Source organism: Penaeus vannamei, chromosome 30 (assembly GCF_042767895.1).
Source record: "Penaeus vannamei isolate JL-2024 chromosome 30, ASM4276789v1, whole genome shotgun sequence".
Lineage (NCBI taxonomy): Eukaryota > Metazoa > Arthropoda > Malacostraca > Decapoda > Penaeidae > Penaeus > Penaeus vannamei.
The window spans coordinates 6848496-6854670 of record NC_091578.1 but is presented as its reverse complement, the minus strand read 5'-3'; positions in this window follow the sequence as shown (position 1 = coordinate 6854670).

The window sequence follows — 6175 nt, the reverse complement described above, 5'->3', positions numbered from 1 at the left end:
TATATATATATATATATATATATATATATATATATATATATATATATATATATATATATATATATGTGTGTGTGTGTGTGTGTGTGTGTGTGTGTGTGTGTGTGTGTGTGTGTGTGTGCATATGTGTATATGCGTATATGCGTATGTGTAAAAGTATATAGAAAATATGTATATATATACATATGTACACACGCATATATATATATATATATATATATATATATATATATATATATATATATATATATATATAATATATATATATATGTACATACATATATATGTGTGTGTATGTGTGTGTGTGTGTGTGTGTGTGTGTGTGTGTGTGTGTGTGTGTGTGTGTGTGTGTGTGTGTGTGTGTGTATGTGTGTGTGTTGTGCATGTACATTTGTATAATGCACGCGCGTGCACACACTTTTTATATGTATGTATAATACGCACACACATGTATATAGTAGAGAAAAATTGTCTTAAACTATATTGATCGCATTTCCTCTCTCTTCAATCTTTTATTAGCCTGCTTTTCATTCTCTTACATACTGTTCTTGTGGGGCATAAACAAGGTTTCCAATACTGTCCTTATTTATACAGAATTAGGGCCTCTTTGGTAACGCCAAATCCAACTCTTAACGTTAAAAAAGCACGATGTACCCAGTCATGTCGTCTTTCTTTAAAGGCGGGGGCATGCTGTGTTGATAAGCGTGGAAAGAAGCGGAGAATTGCAATTACAGGTAGCTATGTTGGTAAAAAATCGCGTATGGGAAAAGCATACCAGTCGGTGTTGTGCAACCTCTGTTTTAGCCAATAATCATCCGGTGGATCAAAGTCGGACCCTTTCAAGAGCTCTTCCTCAGACATATATTTGGGCTGAAACTGTTACCCCATCACTACACCTTCTAGCCAGACATCATGGCTCCTGTCCAATATATCGATTAAATCTAGCCTTCTAATCCAAGATTTTCATAAAAAAGTTAACCTAGACATGTTTTATCTGAAAGTATATAACATGAACGAAGAAAAATGCAGTCATTAGTGAACTTAGTGGCTACTCTGATCAAGCCATGCGAGCGGCGTACCTAGCATACCACGAGTGGCTTCGTAACCAACCACTGAAAATACACCGAGGCGATTGAGACAAACGAGTGCTCAGAATTTCAAGAGATAACTTCTGCAAGATAATCCTCTGCCCTCAGGGTCTCGACAGGGAGCGTCGCCTTACCTCAGGATGAAATCCATCCAGATCTTAAACATTCTGCATCTCAGATTCCCTCCTGTCTCTGTCTCATCTGCCCGCTGATTCGTTTATTTACTTCTTAATTCATAGGGCATTTATGATAGAACAAGCAAGGAAATTAATGCTTTTATTCTATTTATCTATTTATCATTTTCTTTATGAGTAGTGAATTTTATTGGGGGGGGGGGGGTATAACAACACATACTAAATTTAAGTATTCTTTAATTGATACATATTTAATACAGATAATACTTCATGAATAAGTAATCGTATAATTCCTAACCTATAAAAAAATCTGCTTCCCAAAATATACCATACCTTATCGCATCAATAATAAGTGTTTGGAAGTAACAGAGTCAGTCAAATATTATAATTTCTTATAAAATGTTCATGCTTCTCAACACCTCACTTTGTATTGATACTTTCAATAAGAATATAATATAGAAATTATCCATATGTTCTAACACCCTCGCTACCTGTTCGGATTACCGTAATTATTCCGCAGACATGCGTTCATCAGAGATTATAATAAGGGATGTTTTATATCACATAAACCCATATAGACTCAAGTAGCAAGAACAGATTCGTATGAGACAAGTGTACAATTTACATGCTTTTATGATAAGATGCACAGACTATTGTGTAAGCAATAGTAAATCTAGTAATGAGTTAAGCTAAATTGTTTGAAGCCTTTAGGCAAACAAAAAGATTAGTGAATGACTACATTACATATCATGGTCTTGGAAGTCGTTAAGATGGTATGGTATGATGCATTATATATATATATATATATATATATATATATATATATATATATATATATATATATATATATATATATATATATATATATGTATGTGCGTGTGTGGGAGTATACATACATACATACATATATATATATATATATATATATATATATATATATATATATATATATATATATATATATATATATACATACATACAGAGAGAGATAGAGATAGAGAGAGGAGGGTAGATAGGTAGATGTGTGTTATAGATATATAAAAAGATAGATGTGTATAATATGAATATGTATATATGTATATTGATGAGATATACTTATATAATATGCATATTATCTGCCTATATCCATATGTATGATATATACAGAAATAGATGTAAATAAGGGTAAACAAATATATACGCATATATGCATATTTTCGGTTTCAGTTTCCCGTTCTATCTCGTTTTCAACTCTGCGATCCAGTCGACAAGCTCGACTGCGAGGCCGTTGACCCTGGCTGGGCCATTCTTCAGTTCTAGAGGAAAAGGTTTTCCAGCTGCATGTTGCTACTTCTCACAGCGTCTTACAGTCGTCCTATTTATACTCCACAATTTTCACGATCACACAAATGGAGACAGGAACATATAGCTTGTAGACATTACCCTTCCTGACAAGGGAGGATGCCGGGAAGGCAGAGGAACCTATTGAAGTTTTTGGTGTCAGTTTGTACCGAAGAAGTAATGCGGTCGAGGCAGACGATGTAACACCGATAGATGGAATGATAGCAACTGTAGAATAGGCAGTGCAATGATTGTAGTTATAGCCGTAGGGCTAGCTGAAGTGCCACCGGTAAGGGCTGTTATAAGAGTGGCGCATGTTGTGGAATTAGGTTAATGGGGAGCTGGATGTGCTGGAACAGGGAGCATGATCATTTATAGTAAATTTTGGGGAAATCACTTGTATCCGTTGTAAGATAATCCTTGGTAGTGAATCGTTTGTAGTAGAATAATATGCATTATGGAAGCGATTGTAGTAGAATAGGTTATAGTGAAATCACCTGCGGTGGAATCAGTTATTGTAGAATCAACTGTAGCAGAATGAGTTGTAGAAGAATCAGCGGTGCTATATTCAGTTATGGTGGAATCACAGGGAATAGTGTAATCTATTGTAGTGGAATGAATGATTCAGCGGAAGTTGATTATGTTTTAAAAGTATAAGATGCTGTGGAGTCGCCTTCAGTGATCTTTTTTTTTTTTTTTTTTTTTTTTTTTTTTTTTTTTTTTAAGCTCTAGTTTGATAAGAATCAGTTGATTCGTGTGTTGCGAAATCGGTTCCAGGGGATCCAGCTATCGGGAATTGTTAGACTCAGCTGTAGTGGAATAAGCATCACCCGATTTAGTTATTTAGAAATGAAATGTAGTGTAATCAGCTGTAGTTTGATCAGTGGAATAAACTGTAGGTAGTTCAACTGTTGTAGATTCGTTTGTATATACCGTGGACTAATTCGTAGTGAAGTCATTTGCACTGGAATAAACTTGAGTGAAATCAGGTTAGTTGATGAGTTGGAGAAAGTGAGGTGTTGAGGCTGCGATCTAAGTATCAGTTGTGGTAAAATTGCATGTTGTAGAATCCATTTTACGAGGATCAGGCTTAGATTTGTAAAGTTTGTAGCTGTAGTTGGTGTTCTTGTAATAATTTCAGCAGTGCTTGCGGGAACTGTAATGAAAGTTGCTGATTAACCACTAGTTGTAGCTGATGTCGTGGCAGTAGTTGTATCTGTTGTAGTGGCAGTGGTTGTATCTGTTGTAGTGGCAGTGGTTGTATCTGTTGTAGTCCCAGTGGTTGTATCCGTTGTAGTGGCAGTGGTTGTATCCGTTGTAGTGGCAGTGGTTGTATCTGTTGTAGTGGCAGTGGTTGTATCTGTTGTAGTGGCAGTGGTTGTATCCGTTGTAGTGGCAGTGGTTGTATCTGTTGTAGTGGCAGTGGTTGTATCCGTTGTAGTGGCAGTGGTTGTATCTGTTGTAGTGGCAGTGGTTGTATCCGTTGTAGTGGCAGTGGTTGTATCTGTTGTAGTGGCAGTGGTTGTATCTGTTGTAGTGGCAGTGGTTGTATCTGTTGTAGTCCCAGTGGTTGTATCCGTTGTAGTGGCAGTGGTTGTATCCGTTGTAGTGGCAGTGGTTGTATCTGTTGTAGTGGCAGTGGTTGTATCTGTTGTAGTGGCAGTGGTTGTATCCGTTGTAGTGGCAGTGGTTGTATCCGTTGTAGTGGCAGTGGTTGTACCTGTTGTAGTGGCAGTGGTTGTATCTGTTGTAGTGGCAGTGGTTGTATCTGTTGTAGTGGCAGTGGTTGTATCTGTTGTAGTGGCAGTGGTTGTATCCGTTGTAGTGGCAGTGGTTGTATCTGTTGTAGTGGCAGTGGTTGTATCCGTTGTAGTGGCAGTGGTTGTATCTGTTGTAGTGGCAGTGGTTGTGTCTGTTGTAGTGGCAGTGGTTGTATCCGTTGTAGTGGCAGTGGTTGTATCTGTTGTAGTGGCAGTGGTTGTATCCGTTGTAGTGGCAGTGGTTGTATCTGTTGTAGTGGCAGTGGTTGTATCCGTTGTAGTGGCAGTGGTTGTATCTGTTGTAGTGGCAGTGGTTGTGCCTGTTGTAGTAGCAGTGGTTGTATCTGTTGTAGTGGCAGTGGTTGTATCCGTTGTAGTGGCAGTGGTTGTATCTGTTGTAGTGGCAGTGGTTGTGCCTGTTGTAGTGGCAGTAGTTGTATCTGTTGTAGTGGCAGTGGTTGTGCCTGTTGTAGTAGCAGTGGTTGTATCTGTTGTAGTGGCAGTGGTTGTGCCTGTTGTAGTGGCAGTGGTTGTATCTGTTGTAGTGGCAGTGGTTGTGACAGTTGTAGTGGCAGTGGTTGTATCTGTTGTAGTGGCAGTGGTTGTGTCTGTTGTAGTGGCAGTGGTTGTATCTGTTGTAGTGGCAGTGGTTGTGCCTGTTGTAGTGGCAGTGGTTGTGCCTGTTGTAGTGGCAGTGGTTGTATCTGTTGTAGTGGCAGTGGTTGTGTCTGTTGTAGTGGCAGTGGATGAATCTGTTGTAGTGGCAGTGGTTGAATCTGTTGTAGTGGCAGTAGTTGAATCTGTTGTAGCAGTAGTTGTATCTGTTGTAGTGGCAGTGGTTGTGCCTGTTGTAGTGGCAGTGGTTGTGCCTGTTGTAGTGGCAGTGGTTGTATCTGTTGTAGTGGCAGTGGTTGTGTCTGTTGTAGTGGCAGTGGTTGTGCCTGTTGTAGTGGCAGTGGTTGTATCTGTTGTAGTGGCAGTGGTTGTATCTGTTGTAGTGGCAGTGGTTGTATCTGTTGTAGTGGCAGTGGTTGAATCTGTTGTAGTGGCAGAGGTTGTATCTGTTGTAGTGGCAGTGGTTGAATCTGTTGTAGTGGCAGTAGTTGTATCTGTTGTAGTGGCAGTGGTTGTGCCTGTTGTAGTGGCAGTGGTTGTATCTGTTGTAGTGGCAGTGGTTGTGTCTGTTGTAGTGGCAGTGGTTGTGCCTGTTGTAGTGGCAGTGGTTGTGCCTGTTGTAGTGACAGTGGTTGTATCTGTTGTAGTGGCAGTGGTTGTGCCTGTTGTAGTGTCAGTTGTTGTATCTGTTGTAGTGGCAGTGGTTGTATCTGTTGTAGTGGCAGTGGTTGTGCCTGTTGTAGTGGCAGAGGTTGTGCCTGTTGTAGTGGCAGTGGTTGTATCCGTTGTAGTGGCAGTGGTTGTATCTGTTGTAGTGGCAGTGGTTGTACCTGTTGTAGTGGCAGTGGTTGTATCTGTTGTAGTGGCAGTGGTTGTGCCTGTTGTAGTGGCAGTGGTTGTGCCTGCTGTAGTGCCAGTGGTTGTATCTGTTGTAGTGGCAGTGGTTGTATCTGTTGTAGTGGCAGTGGTTGTATCTGTTGTAGTGGCAGTGGTTGTGCCTGTTGTAGTGGCAGTAGTTGTATCTGTTGTAGTGTCAGTGGTTGTGCCTGTTGTAGTGGCAGTAGTTGTATCTGTTGTAGTGGCAGTGGTTGTGCCTGTTGTAGTGGCAGTGGTTGTATCTGTTGTAGTGGCAGTGGTTGAATCTGTTGTAGTGGCAGTGGTTGTGCCTGTTGTAGTGGCAGTGGTTGTATCTGTTGTAGTGGCAGTGGTTGTATCTGTTGTAGTGGCAGTGCTTGTATCTGTTGTAGTGGCAGTGGTTGTA